The sequence below is a fragment of the Lepisma saccharinum genome, chromosome 6 (assembly GCF_977018435.1).
Source record: "Lepisma saccharinum chromosome 6, izLepSacc3.1, whole genome shotgun sequence".
Lineage (NCBI taxonomy): Eukaryota > Metazoa > Arthropoda > Insecta > Zygentoma > Lepismatidae > Lepisma > Lepisma saccharinum.
The window spans coordinates 92,318,810-92,335,860 of record NC_139234.1 but is presented as its reverse complement, the minus strand read 5'-3'; the positions used below and the strand labels follow the sequence as shown (position 1 = coordinate 92,335,860).

The window sequence follows — 17,051 nt, the reverse complement described above, 5'->3', positions numbered from 1 at the left end:
TAATGCAATTTAAAACAAATGACTCTTAAGTCATTACGAATTTTTGTAGGGAGGTTAGAAGGCGTTTTGGAGCAGAATTCCCACATCTCCTTTCACACAGAGAGAGTGTTAAATTGAAAGTAGAAATGTGAAGGCAATGATATTAATGTAAGTGAAAAACAAGCAAAAGGAAATTTGCTAAGCAATCTTGCTCTTATGATAAGTAAGCTAGGACCAAAAGGTCGTGGCTCTATTTTCATTTAGGTCATTTTTAAGCTTTACAATTCCTTTTGAAATCGAACATTTAGAACAAACGAACGTTGCATTAAAATACTAGATATGAAGTTTGTGTTTTTATTTAAAATTAATTTTGAATTTGTTTGGTACCGCATCAATTAGAATTGCCGCAACGACAAGTGAAGGCTTACGTAAATGAAAGAATCGTAAAGCTTGTAAAGGGAGGAGCATAACGAGTAAAGGGCATGAGGGAGGGTTTCCGTGAGGTTCTTCCATCCGCGGTACCTGGGAGCACTGTTGCAAACTTAGCTCCTTTCGAGCAATCGTTTGGCTGTGATCTGGGGCGCCCGCACCGCTGTCCCACTATGATGCCATCAATGGCTTTGACCCACATAGACCAACTTTTGCCATGATTATACAGTAGACTCGCGATTAACCGAGTCCCGATTAACCGAGGGAGTGGTTGGAAAACGTCGCGCTTCATAACGCACCCCCTGTTTGTTTACTGGTAAGTTGGAGTCAAGTCACCGTTTCGTTACATTGTCGGTGTATCTGATTGTTACAGTGGTGTTTAAATCTGTGTAGACCTATTCTAAGGGAGTAATGTAGTATGAGTGGCAAACGAAAAAGGTGTGTGGTTTCTCTGGAAACAAAATTCAACGCTATAAAAAGGTTGGATAAAGGTGAGTCTATTAGAAAGGTTGTTGCTGATTATGGAGTCGGGGAAGTGACTGTTGGAGATTGGAGACGTAAGCGGAAGGACATTGAAATGTGGGTGAGTCAAAGTGTGAGCGGGTGCAGTGGTTTAGCGCGGAAAACGACGAAGAAAGGTGAATATGAGCAGACGTCCGAGGCTTTATTTTTGTGGTTTTCACATCTGCGAGGCGCGGGAAGTCCAGTAAGTGGTCTTATGGTGCAAGCTAAGGCAATATATTTTCAAAAAAATTTAAGGACTGCGAAGAAGGTTTTACCGCGAGCGATGGATGGGTGGACAGATGAAAGAAGAGATACGTCATTGGACAGCTCAACATTACTGGGGAAAAATTGTCAGCTAATTCATCTGAAGTTGCTGAATTTCATTCAAAAATGAAAGAAGTTGTTTTGCCTAACTGACTGACATAGAATCAAATCTTCAACTGTGATGAGACAGAACTAGACTTCAGAATGCTTTCTAGAAAGACTGGCAGCGAAATCATAAAAAACAGCTCCTGGGTTCAAAAATATTAAGGAAAAGTGACCATTTTAGCCTGTGCCAACGCATCTGGCTCCCTTAAGTTAAGAACCCCCCCCCCCCGATTGGAAAGTAAAAAACCCAAGAGAGTTTAAAAACGTTAATGTCAATTGTCGTCCCACCATGTACAAAAATAAAAAAAGTACGTGGATGGACAACACACTTTTTAATGACTGCTTTTTCAAGGAATTCGATCCTGTGATTGAGGCGTTTCTAATAAGGAAAAAGCTTCCTAGAAAAGCGGTATTGTTTTTGTACAACGCGCCTTCGCACCCGGACGCCAACGAACTTTGTAGTGACGATATTAAAGCCATGTTCTTGCCACCTAATGTAACCTCACTAATACAGCCCCTGGATCAAGGAGTTCTCGAGACTATGAAAGGAAACTACTCGCGGAGGCTTCTTCAGGTGTTGATTTGCAGATTGGATGAAGGGATGGGCGTAACGGAAGCTCTGAAAAAATAACGGTGAAAGATGTTTCATATTGTATTGCGACGGCGTGGGATGAAGTTAAGAACTCAACACTTCAAATATCATGGAGAAAGCTGTTTGGCTTGGAGAAATCCAACGAAACTTTGCCGGGATCGGACAATGAAAATGTCTCTCAACTCGTCCAGCTAGCTAATGAGCTACCAGTGGAAACGCTAATCGAAAATGAAGACGTCCTCTAGTGGTTATAACAAAGATCAACAAATGGAGCTGACTGACGACGCTAATGTTGATATAGTCATCAATCCTGAAGAAAATTACGAAGAGCACGAGACGAGCACTCCGAAAATATCACATTCTGAGGGACTGAAGGCGATCGAAGCTGCTATGGCCTACGTTGAACAGCAAGAGGAGTCTACGCCGCTTTGATCTACTCTCCCTACAGCGTTGGCGTTACATTGCAGCGTCGAAGAGATAAAAGAGGTTACTTCAAAAAACTATGAAATACTTTTTGAAAAAGTAATCTTTTCATTTACGTTATACTAGTAATAAATAATTACTATACAGTTTTAAGTGTTGTTTCGTCATTTACGACCTATTAGCACATTATCTCCGTATAATCCGAGTTTTTCCGTATCCGAGGCAGTCTCGGTCCCAATTAGCTCGGATAATCGCGAGTCTGCTGTACATTACGTGATATTGTTATATTGGCTGCGTCGCCCCATCGTCTCTTACCACCCCAGCTACTTTTTTATAGTACATCATATGATGCAAGTGAGGATTTCTTTCAGTCGAGATGCACATGTGCGTTTGATGCATCATCGAAAAAGGTATAGCAGCTGAAGTTCCGCGAAGAATGGTTATGGTCGTGACTGTACGACTGAGCCTGACTCGCGATTCGCATCAACATGTTCTTCCTATGGATCGTACTTCTGCCTCTCTCTCTGACTGCTCGTAACTGACTCACCTCTCAATCTTTGCTCTAAATCTGATCAATGACCTCTCCCCTCCGAGACATTTATTCCCATCCAATTTACTAACAATGCCGACTCAGTTACCTGTAGTCTCTTCCTTGATTGCTATTGTTTACACCTGTTTGCAACGATTGCGATCAAGGAAGCTCGGCAATGTCTCACAAGACATTCCTTAGATGTTTCTAGCTATTTTCTGTCTGGAAAAGTGATGGCTAAATGTCTTGGATTTGGAGTTCTTTATACTTAAACATTTTCAATGATTTTATAGATTGTTACGGTATGATGCAATTTGGTGTTTCTTTAAGACATACAAAAATGCACCAAAACGCATCATATATGAATCTGATTCTTAGCAGATACAGGTATTCGAACCCGGGACCCCTAGCGTCGTAGCGCGATGTGCTAACCACTCCACCACGGGAGCCGGTCGTAGAGACCATAAAACACATTTTAATGCATCAATAGATATAATGCATTTAGTTTTCTGAGTGTAGTGGCCGTAAAATTCCAAGTTTTCTACATTTGAATTCCGGAGAAGGTACATATATTTTCATTCATCATTACTGTGGTCTGTTCTTGTCATTGCAGCCAACACGACATTAAATAAAAAAAACAGCTAACTAACTCTCTAGCCTTGTTAAACCCGAAGGTTTATGGCTGCAGCAACACAAGCTTTCCATCTGTCCCTATCCTGGGCAAGATCAATCCAATCTTTTCCATCCTTACCGATTTCCTTTAGGTCCATCTCAATGTTATCTCATCTTAGTCTTGACCTTCCTACAGGTCACTTACCAACAGGTTTGCCGACCGAAATCCTGTACAAACTCTTCTATCCTCTCCCATTCGTGCCACATGGCCTACCCACCTAAAGAAATATAAATAACAAAGCGAAAAAACTAATTCCTTATCATTATACTTGATCCGTAGGATCAGAAATTTCCCACCATTTGAAGTTCTCGCATAGGACAGGAAAATTCTAGGCTTCGTAAGCAGGATTCTGCCATCTGCCTGTTTTGTGGTTTCCTTTTTCTTAGGAAATTCCTTCCTTCTTCTTAGCGGCAATTTGTGCTTGTCCCGGGCGATTTGTAATCTCCTGAAAGCTTGCCTCGGAAATAAGAGAAGATGTCGATACTCGGAAGCGCGTCTATTTATAGCGAGATGAAATGCAAGGGAAGAAACGCTCTTGAACCGGCCGAAGTACTCCCGACCCTGGACGTATCGATTGTGCCACGGGACGTCTGCCGGGCTTCGATCGCCGCCCAGGTACACACACGCTCATCCTCGGAGCGTAGGTCATGCACTAAGGAGCAGTGTTGCCACAATATGAGGGTAAAATTTCTCTTTTTGCACCAATTTTTCCCTTCACCTAAACAAATCATGTACTAGTAGTAGTAGTAATAAAAATAATCAGGGCATCTAAAAATTATCAGGGCAGAAGCGATGTCGATGCCGATGTATCGGTATCCGCCGATACCAGAAGTATCGGTTGGAAGTTATTTACCGATACCGGCCGATACTTTCTCGGCATTTTGGTCTTTCACGGGGTATGCAATAATACAACGCGGCACTTTCGCGGGATCTCATTATATTCGAAATTATACAAAAATTTTTATTTGCACTTGCTGATTACCCAGCGCTACTCGGGTATTTATTTATCCCAATCTTCTATTTGACAGGAAAATAATGAATTCTAACCATAGTGTAAAATGAACTTGAGTTGAACGGCATTGGAAGTGTCACTATTCATCTTAGGGACCCCCAGAACTATGGATTCCAAACTAATATCGGTCGTTTTCGATAATTTTTACATGTCACCCCCTTCTCACCTCCAGCTATAGGTGTGTCAGGGGTGTCTTACCCCCACAGTATTATTTTTCAGATTGTAAGTCATATGTGTACTACGTTTGGTAATCGTGAATGTCAACAATTAGCTTAGCGACTCCGAAATAATCTAGGTCATTTTTCACCCCCTCTCACCCGCATGCCGATAAATAAACTTGGAGTGGAACGGCATTGGGAGTGTCGCTATTCATCTTAGCGACCCAAAAAACTATGCCAACTACGCACCTTCTGTGTAGACAACCAAATTCGCTGTGCTGTGTGGCGGGAAACATAACTTGCAGGATATGACACACAAAAATGCCAAGCAACAGAATATTTTAGGCTCCCTTCCCACCCCCACTTCTAGGGGTGCCAGAGGTGTCTTACCCTCACAGTGTTTCCTTCCAGATTGTAAGTGATATGTGTACCAAGTTTGGTTGAAATCGCTTCAGGCGTTCGAGAGTTATGCCGGAACAATCATACATACATCGATTTTTTATATATAAGAAGGTAGTTTAGTGTGAACAAACTAAATTTTTGTGATAACATAAAATGTAATTTAATCTTCTTATGTGATTCTAGAATATTTCAAGTAAAAATCTTGGTAAATTGATACATACAATTAGAAATGAATACTTACACACTAATATTAATTTATATTTTGAAAAAAACGTTTTAATTATTACAGTTTTCAAGCATCGGTATCGGTATCGGTTCAAAGTGGTATCGGCTCAGCCCTAATAATAATCTGGCTATCTGCTACTACTAATAATAAAAATACCAATAATAATAATAATAGTTGTTCATTTTAAAGTACTGAGAACAGTTAAAAAAAATAAACCTTATACAGCACTATGTCACAAAGTGTAATATAAAAGGATTAACTCATAATGGTTTTTACAGTAATCCTCATCTTATACCTAAAGATAATATTTTAAGGAAATTCATAGTTAATCATCGATTAATATTTTTTTAAAATTCACCACCATTTTTCAATTTTACTGATAATAATGATTTTTTCTTGTTTTGTATTTTGGAACGTTATATATTATCTTATTTATAAATTATTCACTAACAATCCTATTTGACAAAATATTTTGAATCAAAAAATTAATTTTATATTTCCTTCTTGAGCTCAAGGTTGTCAAATTAAGTATATCCAATCACTCCATATAATTTAGTGATGTATAACTTTCCTTCATTTTCATACACAGTAACCTAATAAATAATTTCTGAATTGATTCAATTTTCTCGGTGGGACTATTTGCTGCTACGTTCCATAATTCACTTCCATATTCCACTAATGGTCGAACCAAAACTATAAATAGGAATCTAAAATATTCCACTCTATTAAGGGAAGTCAAATTAAAAGATATGAAACCTAATACCTTTTTAGCTTTTTTACAAACACCAAATAGCAATTTAGAATCAATAATTATGCCCAAATTCTTATGACTAGAACAAATAGAAACCTTATAAGATTTAATAACATATTGAGAATCAATACAATTGTTTTTTTCGAACATCTCAATAGTTTGCATTTAGCTACATTAATTTGCATACCATTTATGTCACACCATTGCAACGTACTACTACCACTACTACTACTACTACTACTACTACTGCTACTACTGCTACTAATAATAATAGCCGGACCCTGTGGCCGAGTGGTTAGCACATCGTGCTGCGACGCCAAGGATCCCGGGTTCGAATCCCGCTCGGGCTTGGTTGTTTGTGAACGTCCATTCATCAATTTCATCACTCATCCCCATCTCCGCAAATTAGCGAAGAGGCACAAAAGACGAAGTAAAATAAACTAAATCAATCAATAATAATAATAATAATAATGATGATAATTTAATAATAATTAATAGTAGTAGTAGCAGCAGTAGAAGTAGCTGTAATTATTATTATTGTTTGTGGTGGTAGCAGTTACCTGATACCTATGGCGCTTAGACTCATTTTCGGGCCATGGCCTCCCCAACTTTCTTCCTCCAGAACGTCCTGCCTTGGGTTGCTCTTCTCCAGTTTTTGATGTGAAGGATGGAGTCTGCGTCCTTCTGGATACTCTCCTCCCATCTGATCCTTGATCTTTCTGCAGGTCTTCTTCCTCCCACGTTTCCTCCTAGCATCTTCTTCGAGATCCCGTGCTCATCCATTCTAGCTACATGGCTAGCCCAGTTTAGTGTTTATTCTTATGTTTCATTTGGAGAGGTACTTCCTTATAAAGCTTGTAAATTTCGTCATAATATCCAATTCTCCACACTCCTTGTGATTGAATAGGTCCCAAGATCCTTCGGAGGATTTTACGCTCAGATGAGTCGAGTTTGTTAGCAGCTTGTTCCGTAAGAGTCCATGCTACACATCCATATACTACAATACTACGAATGAGTTTTTTGTATACCATCACTCCAGCTCTCCAATTGACATTTCTTTTTTTACAAAGTAGGCCTTATTTGCTGTTTGAATACGTGCTTGTATTTATGCTATTTCTTCATTTTTATCATTCAGGTTTGTACCTGGAAATGAGAAGTTGTTGGTCATTTCGATGTTAAAGTTTTCTATTGCCATGTTCTGTTCACAGTTTCTTCTTTTCCTTGACTGGATTGATATATTTACCTTATTCTCGTTTATTTTTAGTCCAACTTTCTTTCCTTCCTCATTCAGGTCCTTAAAGACTTCCTTTACTCTTCTTAGTGATCTACCCAAGATGTTAATATCGTCTGCATATCCAACTACTTGTGTAGATTTGTATTGTAGAGTGACTCTGGCCGGCCCCGGCTACAACGGCAGGGGTCCCGGGTTCGAATCCTGGCCTGGGCATGGATGTTTGTGATTGTCCATTCATCAATTTCATCATATCATCACTCATCCCAATCTACGCAAATTAGCCAAAAGTGGCACAAGAAGCGAAGTAAAATAAAGCAAATCAGTCAATCAAACAACGACAGAGTGCCTCTGGTGTCAATTCGTAGCTGCCAGGTGAAAATGAGTGGGCCTTGCTTCAGTCCTTTCTTTACTTCAAAGAAGTCTCCCAACTCTGCTTGGATGCGTACAAAGGCAAAGGTACTCTTCATTGTAAGCTCTACAAATCTGACTAACTTCTCTGGTATTCTGAATTGTCTCATGATATGGCTTATCATATCTCTATCTATGGCGTCATAAGCTTGCTGGAAGTCAACGAAGATTTGGAAGACACCTACGTTTCTTTCCCAACACTTCTCCAATATTTGTTTTACTGTAAATATCTGGTCAATGGTCGTTAAACCAGCCTGGTATTCTCCTATGATTGTTTCTGCATATGGTTCCAATCTGCTTCTTATTATTGATGTGAATATTTTATATCGTGTGCATAAGAGTGAAATACACATATAGTTCTTACATTCCAATTTGTCCCCCTTTTTGTATATTGCATATGCTTCTCTGCCAATCCTTAGGCATTTCTTCTCAGTTCCATACTTCTGTTATCAATTGAAACAGTGTTTCCGTCCCCTAGGAAGGTTGCTTTTAATAGCTTCAGAGTCCCTCCTACCCTTTGTTTTACATCAGAGTTACCCTCTCCTAGCCTTTGAGTAACCAAATCCCTCTGTACAAGGCAGCACAGTCTTCCCCCAGCAATCCTGGAGGACCGATCGGTTGCTTCTCTCCCCCCCCCCCCCTACCAGCCTGCCCGGCATGAGAGACCCTACAGGTAGCTAGCTCTGCTACCGCCGGTATACCCTGGGGGATCATTGAAGCACGCAATCCCCACTATCAACGACAAGGTCCTGCAACCACTAGGTGGGGGTGATAGCAGTAGTAGTAGTAGTATTTCCCTTGATCCATGTTAGTATAAAGAAATAATCACATACACGTCAACTTCATCGCTTCCTGGCCAGATGTCCCAGGTTTGGATCAGGTCAGGAATCCATTTAATCGTTAACCCTCATCGTCATTATTATCGGAAGATGCAGAAAAGCGACGTACGATAAAGTTAACAGAAATATAAATATATACAGGCTTCTATTCGAAGGAGCAGACACAAAATATAGAAATAAAAATGTGGATATGAAACCGGAATTAAACATAAACTGAAATAATATGCAGTCATAGTTCTTAATATGTCCCTGAAATTGCGGTATTTTAAATGGAAATTCCCTTTTCCCTTTTGGCTAAAAAAGGGAAATTTCCTGTCATGTGGCAACACTGCTAAGGAGCGGCGTCGTTGGGAGGAAGACGAGCGAAAGAATCGCGACACCGAGCAAGTAATTTATGGCGTGTCAGCAAGCGCGCGTGGGTGACGGTGGCTTCACCAAGAAGGTCACGGGTGAGCTTCAAGCGACGAGGACGTGTTTCGTGTATCGGTCTCAAAAAGGTTAACGCCTCCGTTAGTTTACCTCCGTGGCGGAGTGGTTAGCACAGCGCGCCACGACGGCTTGGGAATGGGTGTTCTTTGTGAGTGTCCTTTCATCAATTTCATCATATCATCACTCATCCTCATCGTCGCGATTAGCCAAAAGTGGGAGAAAAGCGAAGTAAAATAAAGTAAATCAATTGTTCAATGTACGAGTGGTTAGGGACGTGGGAGGAGCAATGAGACTTCAGGTCATTTGGTTCCATTGTGTGGAATCGTGGGACTAAAGTTATCATGAGAGTGCATAAAAAATTACCGTTGTCTTGGAACGTGCAGTGCCATTGCAAATGATTTTAATCAGCGAGCTACACCCTCAACGAAATCCAGTGTCTCATGTGGTAGTTACACAATTACTCAAAAAGTTGATTTAGATCATTTGCCGTGAACTTCTCTCCCTTGACAGCAGTACAACTCGATGCGAACCTCATGCGTTAGGAGCATTCTGGTAATGTTTTCTCACACCTGGAAAGTGAGACATTTGTTACAACCATGCAGTCATAATTTTTGGCTGATTAAAGAAAACTTGAAAACCTTTTCACCGTTACGTTTCTCTTGAAAGTATAGACTGGTTTGAAATATCACATCACCCGCTTCCGTTAAAAAAAACCCAGTTAAATTCAATATGGTGGCCACCAATATGTCAAACTTCCGCTTGGAACACACCAATATGATTCCCCCAAGGCCTAATCTGTTTCTATCATGACAATTTGTACCCAGAATAACTATTTTACTTTTTATAGAGGGTGTTAAGGGACTTTTCAATCACCCTGTATTATGTAGTTCACTCCGCAAGTAATTTCAGAGCTACGGGTTACGGGCATTGAATCAATAAATTAGTTTTCCATATTTACATTTTATATGTTATAACTTACTTATTTGTGTATATCCTTTTAATTCTATTCTTCTACCAAGTTTTAGGGTTAAGAAATTTGAAATTGTCAGTGAGGACAAGCCAAGACCGGAACACGTAACATAGAACGCACACAAGATGTGTCTTGAGTGTCTGAGTATTTATTACATTTCTACCACATAAAACTGAGAAATTATAATCTCTTGAATTCATTCCGATAATTTAGGTTAAATTGAAGCCGCGGCACCTGTTTCGTTTTCGGCCTCCGTGGCAGAGTGGTCAGCGCAACGCGCTACGAAGACTGGGGCGGGGAGTCGGGTTCGAATCCCGGCTAGGACGTAGATGTTTGGGTTTGAGAATATAGTAAAATTGATATGTGTGAAAGTTGCGAAAAAATGAATGACGAGGGATACTACCGCATGAGGGTATTCTTTCTTGTAAAAGAAAACAATTCGTTTGGGCGTCTGACAACCATGCGAGAGTGCCGGGATTTTTTCCACATGTTCGAGCGGCTTCGGCGCCCAACCAGCGTTGTATAAAGTGGGTACCTGGAGGAAACTCCGTGCACAGTCTCAGGTGGGACTGACACACCGTAATGCTTTGAGAGTAACATGTAAGACCATTTCAACGATGCAGAGAACAACGCGGTGTTGTGATGTGAAAAAATTGTAAATATCATAGTCTCATTATGAAGAGTACAGGGAAGACAGACATGTTAGTGAAACATACATTGAAATATTCCTTTAAATTAATAGAAAAAAATATCTTCGTGTATCGACAAGGTGAATTTGTATGCAAGTTCCTATTTTTTCTACTTTTTGCTTCACTTACACATACACAGACTCACACCCACACACTACACATGTTCAGGAACTATGTAACACTAGTTGAAGAAGTGATAATATAGGAATGGGACATTTGTACAGAGTGTCCCAAAATAGTCTTTATACACTTTGAACGTTAATAATGGGAACCCTACTAACAGCAAGTATGAACTTCCTTGCGTGTCAAACACCTTAAAATTATAGATGTTCATTGGCATTAACAGTTTGTCTGCAATGCTATAGAACAAATCGACACGTCAACAAACAGCAGATTTCCACAGGAAGGGTGGTATTTGTAGGGGGGATGAGGAGGAATTCTCCCCTCTGGATACTTGTGTCCCCTCTCTCTCTGCTTGATAAATTTTATCCCTGGGGAGGAATGATATTTGGGGGGAAACAACAAATAATTGCCAATTCAGTTACTTTCTCCCGCTTCACAATTCAATAGCAAACACTTTTCTGTCAGACAACTAAAAGCTCCATTTGGAGAATGCAGATGTGGCCTCAAGCGCTGTTAAATTCCTGGAACTAAGCTGGTGGTGGTAGAGTGTTTTGATCAAAGGATCGGCTCTCGAAATTTGCCAGTGTATCTACACAAGAAGGCAGTAGTAGTAAAGAGGCGAGTTCCTTTTGATTGTTTGATTGTTAGTGCCTCCCCGATAGCGCAGTGGTAGCGTCGTCGCCTTGTAATCAAGGGGTCCCGGGTTCGATAACCGGTGGAGGCACATAGTGGTTCGAATTACATCTTAAACTGTAAGTCCAGTCCCGATTAGCCTTTCTGTGCATAAAGTGGAGTTAAAACAATAATTCAGTCAACCAATTCAATCCTCTTGATTGTTGGCTACCCGTGAAAAATTTAACAAATGGAAAATTACAAGGCCATGGCTTGACGTATCTTGTGATGAAGCTACACGTACATAATATTTCCAGCATCACTGAGTTAAAACACAGTTGGAAGGTTGAAATATTTGTTGGAAATATTTTTTGGTTTCAGCATGCGTTGTCAAGTTGGTAGCAAGCTAAAACATTTATAAAATATCATGACTAAAAATACAGAACAATCGATATTGATTTCATTATCTTGATCAGATCAGTTCTGTAACAACAATTGATCATGAAATTACGAACAAAATAATTATATGGGCGTTAGATTTATATTAGTAGTGGCAATCGCTATTATCTTGTATTTAAGGAGTTCCAGATTAATTAGGCGTAACTTGGCGGAGGCACTTGCCACCCTAACAATTTTCAGAATTAACAAGTTAATGGAACTTGTGTTAAGCTCCTGGGACCTGAGAAGCAAGTTAATGAGTATTTTTTATGATTTCGCAAATGTACAGTAATTCAGCATTTTTGGCATTTTCAGCATTTTTATGGGGTAGAAAACTTTTGGATTCCGCCCCATTCAAAAAAAAAATATATATGCCCAAGTTCGATTCAGATCCACAAAAGTTAGGTCCCAGACTAGAATTCTTGGCTTGGGTGTCAAAATCTTATTTTAAAGACAGTCCCAATTAGCTGTTCTGATCGTATAGTGTACATTTTCTTTCTGTCAAGACACAAATATAAATCTGAAAATTTTCAGCACTTATTGAAAATATGATTTGTTCAATCGGTTTTTTTTATGAATGACATAAAATGAAGCGTGGAGTGACCCCATTTACCATTTAAAATTGATGAGATACCCCCTGCAACCTCTATCCTCTGATAGTACGCGTACCATTCAAAAAGTGTAAACACTATTTTGTGACAATCTAGTTAACTGGAGTTGAATTTTCAACCGAACAGAACCACAGTGAGTTTGCTGGAGTTCCAGGTGCGCGTATTAATACACTGAAGTGATGCATTGCAGCATGTCACAAGGTAGAACCCGTGTGGAGTGAAGAGTTGCGAACTATTCCCATAAATGAACACGTAATCAGGGGAACGCAGACGCTATTAATTTTGCAGAGGCAGGTCAGGGATAACGACGAATAATGCGATCGTCACTGCGGCAAGTTGGAGCTTTAGTTACGGCACCAGAAATCGCAACACTCGCCATGTTCCTGCCCCCTACGGTATCCCCAACGTATTTTATAGCAGATTTCTAAAGACGTGTTGCCACTCTTCGGTCATCAATCACAAAAAGCTAAACACATTGGTTGATTGATTTGATTTATTTTACATCGCTTTGCTGTCACTTTTGGATAATCGTGAAATGAGGAAATATTGATGGAATTAAGAAGTATTTGATATTACCCCGAAGTAAGCCCGTCTCCACCCGCATGCATTCCAGGGTATGCGCTTACTGTCCTGGTGACTTAAAATGAACCAGGAAGCAGTGGCATGCGGTTACTTTTTCCGTTGGGGAAGCAGATCCCGAAAAATTAAGAAAATCAAGAATTGAGGACTAAGAATGGTAAACGTTGTAAGTGCCAAAAGCTAAAGTGTTGGGAAATCGCATCGTTCCGCACATCAGTCCGTAAGAACGTGCACATTAGTTACCTCTTTACGCGCCCTTTGAACTACTTATAGGGCTACCAGCCACATTTCACGTTTTCCACATTATAAGCATGGCACATTTCACAGTTTAACGTGGAAAAGAGTGTTTGAATTTTTTTGGCACTTACAGCGTTTACCAATTTTAGTCTTCAATTCATTGCCTCTACATTGTACGTTATATTGAAAAATATTAGCACTCTACCTGATACTGTTTCCTTAACTCTCTAAGAGGAAAGATGAATGTCCTGGCGCAGTTTTTCATTTTTTCGAATTTCAGTTGGTCTGTTGTCAAACGTATTTAATGCAACAAACGATCGCGCATGATTGAAACAATTTTCAAGACTTTCACACTTTGCAATATTCACAAATCCACTTTAGCACCACGTAGTTCTTTCCGTTGCAAATAGTAAACAATGCCAACACTAAAGTTTTTGAAGCAAACAAATAGAAATTCATCCGCCTAAAAAGCCATAACTTTTCACCTCGCAAAGCACTTGAAAATTGTGACCAGCGAGTTTTACCAACTCTATTTGCCGGATCTGTCCATGGACATGTAAGCTGTCTTAATAGACCGAACGCCCTGAAACGTTTATCTTCACATAGAATATGTCATGCGTATGTTAGTAATCATATTTTTGTGTTTCTCCTGTGTTTTGAAACTTTATAGTTTATTTATGAATATAGATTTTAAACTAGCTTGGTGGATATGCTAACTTACATGGCTGTCAGTATACATTACACTTGGACACTCACTCAATCGTGCAGTTCGCAACACTGAGGACATCAACAGACTGATGCGATACCACGCTGGCTTACTTTCCGCCCTAGCCGATTGGGAAAAATAACACCATTAATTATAACACCATTAAGCCTTGTTTCCATGATAACCAAAATCTAAATATGCTGACCAAGGCAGAATTTATTTTATTTTAAAACATAAACTAAACGTTACGTTTCAACCTTCTAGCAAGGTCTTCTTCAGACTCTCTACCAAATTCAAATTAAATAAGTTACAAAAACAGGAATATATATATATACTTGTATATACACACATACATACATACACAAGAATGTTAGAAAGTTGTTTATCTGGAACATTTCTTTCGAGGTGTTCCAGCAGGTAGCTTTCTCCTGTCAACTGTTGTTTCATCTGACAGGCGCGATAACACCTTCTTCCATTCTTTGTTTAACTTCAGTCCCCAATTCCAGTTCATTGTGTCATCTTCCCCTTTCTTCTCTATTTCCTTGGCCTCCTTCCATTTTCTCACTAGTATTCTCTTCTCCCTTCCTATCTGCTTAGCCTCATCCCACTCTATGTCACGCCCTGCTTCTCTGGAATGTTCCAGATAAACAACTTTATAATTATCATGTGTCTGGAGGGGAGTTATTTTTGTGTATATACATCTTCCTGTTTTGTACCTTATTTCATTTGTACTTGGTACAGAGTCTGAAGAAGACCTTGCTAGAAGGTTGAAACGTAAGTTTAGTTTATGTTTTAAAATAAAAAAAATTCTGCCTTGGTCAGCATATTGAGTTTTTGGTTATATTGTCAGTTTCTAACTTAATGTCCATCCAACCTACCTACAAGTTTCTTTAGAACAATTTAAAACCGCCGCAACTGAATTGCGCACACTTTAGATCCAGGATTGCGCACAAATCTCACTGACCTGTTTTGCGCACAGATTTTGATCGAACGTTGCCATTTTGATAGCTTTAAAGTCTGTGCGCAAAATTGTTTTTTTTCTTTACATAAGAAGAGAGAGAGGGAAATTAGAAATAAAATATTAAATCTCTTAAGGATTAAATAAAAAAATGTAATTTGACCAGTAAATGTAGCAAGTCAAGATAGGTTAGGTTAGGTTAGGTTAGGTAAAACACAACAGAAGTGAGAACGGTTTGAGAACATTTTACATCTGACAACATCGCCTCATTTTTTTTTGTGCGCAATCCTGTACATTGTGACCGGCTTATCAGATACCACTGGAAAAGTGTGTGCAATCCGGCTGTAGCCTTTAAAACATGTAAAATATCAGCATATGAAAACTTAAGTGGAAAACAGGCTTCTGGAATGGGATGAACTCCGTTGTCTCGGCTCAGTGACGTTGGTCAGATTCAGAATGGTGGCCTTCGCTAATCCGCAAGGCTGCATATTTGTCGGCAGGAAAATATTTGATGACTGGGTCTTAATAGACACGAACAATTTACAATTGTGATTGGTACATAGTTGAGAAATTGTATACTACATGCTTTCAAAGATGGCAGGGAATGAGATATTTTTTGGGGGGGGGCGGGAAACCCTGGCACCCCCCGTTAATTCGCACACTGCCTCACTGCACACGCGCTCATTGTTCTTCCTCTTCTTCATGTTCGGTATAGAAGGGAAGGAAATCTCATTCCCCGGTTGTTTCTTGCTTATACCTCCAGCCTCTACAGGAATTCTAGAACATCAATGTGTCGCGTCGCAAGAAAGGAAATGTTTAATTCATTACGCCTATTCCTGTGGCGGCGACTGAATGGTGTGCGGGGGCGGCTCCCATTGGAGCAGATCACGTGACGGGAAAGGGAAATAAACGCCCTGAGTGTTTAAGTGCGATTTTTGGGCGCATTATACTTTGTCAAAGGTTTCCTTAGCAAATAAAAAAAAAATACGGGCATGTTTGAGTGAGGCGCTTCGCATTAAACACAACAGAATTTTACACTCTCTTTTACACCAAACGTGATCCATATTCCAATAAAATGAGTACCAACTACACCGATAATGGATAATTGATTGATTGGTGTTTCAAGTCCACTCTATACACAGTAAGGCTAATCGGGACTGGTCCTACAGTTTAAAGTGGGATCCGAACCACTATGTGCCTCCACTGAGTATCGAACCCGGTATCCCTTGATTACAAGGCGACGGCGCTACCACTGCGCCATCGGGGAGGCCATGATAATGGATATACACAAGCGATTAGACGTAGTTAAATTTCCACCGCTGACATAGGATATATTGTATTTTTATGTTCAAGTACAAGGATTAGTAGTTCTACTACGCTGGGTACAATTGGTCATGATAGAAAGAGGCCTAGGGGGAACCGGAACCATATTGGTGTGTTCGAAGCGGACTTGCGCCATATTGGTGGCCGCCATATTGAATTCAACTGATAAAACTTTAAATGGAAATGTGGAAAACATTGCCTCCAACCAGGGGTGTCCACAGGATGGATTCATGACGCGCCTGCGTCATGGGATTTTTTTTTGAGGGGGGGACAAAATTGTATACAAATTCTATATATCTCCACACAATAATTGGGTGATCGTTTCTTTGATTGACTTGTTATTGATTTCTAGTGTAGTGTTAATATTGAATGTCCAGTGAAAAATGCAAAGCTGTGTCTCAAGCAGTGGCGGCTCGTGGTGCGGAATGTTGGTGGTTGCAGCGAATATAATTTATTTATATATAATTTTATTTTTATATATTTATAATGTAATTATATATATTCATAATTTTATGTGTATTTATATTCGGGCTGAGCCGATGTCGATGTATCGGTATCGGAAAGTATCGGTTGCATTTTGTTCACCGGTAGCGGCCCTTTCGCAGGATTCGCAAAATTCCATGTGATACTTTCGTTCGAGGTGATCGTATTAATTATCATGCAAAATTTGAAGTTTCCATTTGTTCGGCAACAATATTGTACAGAATTGTATTTTTTGTGTGACGTAAGAAGTACTTTAATGTTCACATTCAACTGTTGAATACTTTGAAGGAAAACTCTGATAAATCGATGCTTCTAATTGGGCTCACCCAATAATATTAATCAGTATTTTGAACAATTTTTAATTG

General features: G+C 39.7%; 1 protein-coding gene across 1 annotated transcript in view; it reads left to right on the top strand.

Moving 5' to 3' along the window:
* GlyT (Glycine transporter) overlaps positions 1-17,051 on the top strand; it is a 135,996-nt gene that overhangs the window by 17,494 nt on the left and 101,451 nt on the right. The window lies entirely within an intron of this gene.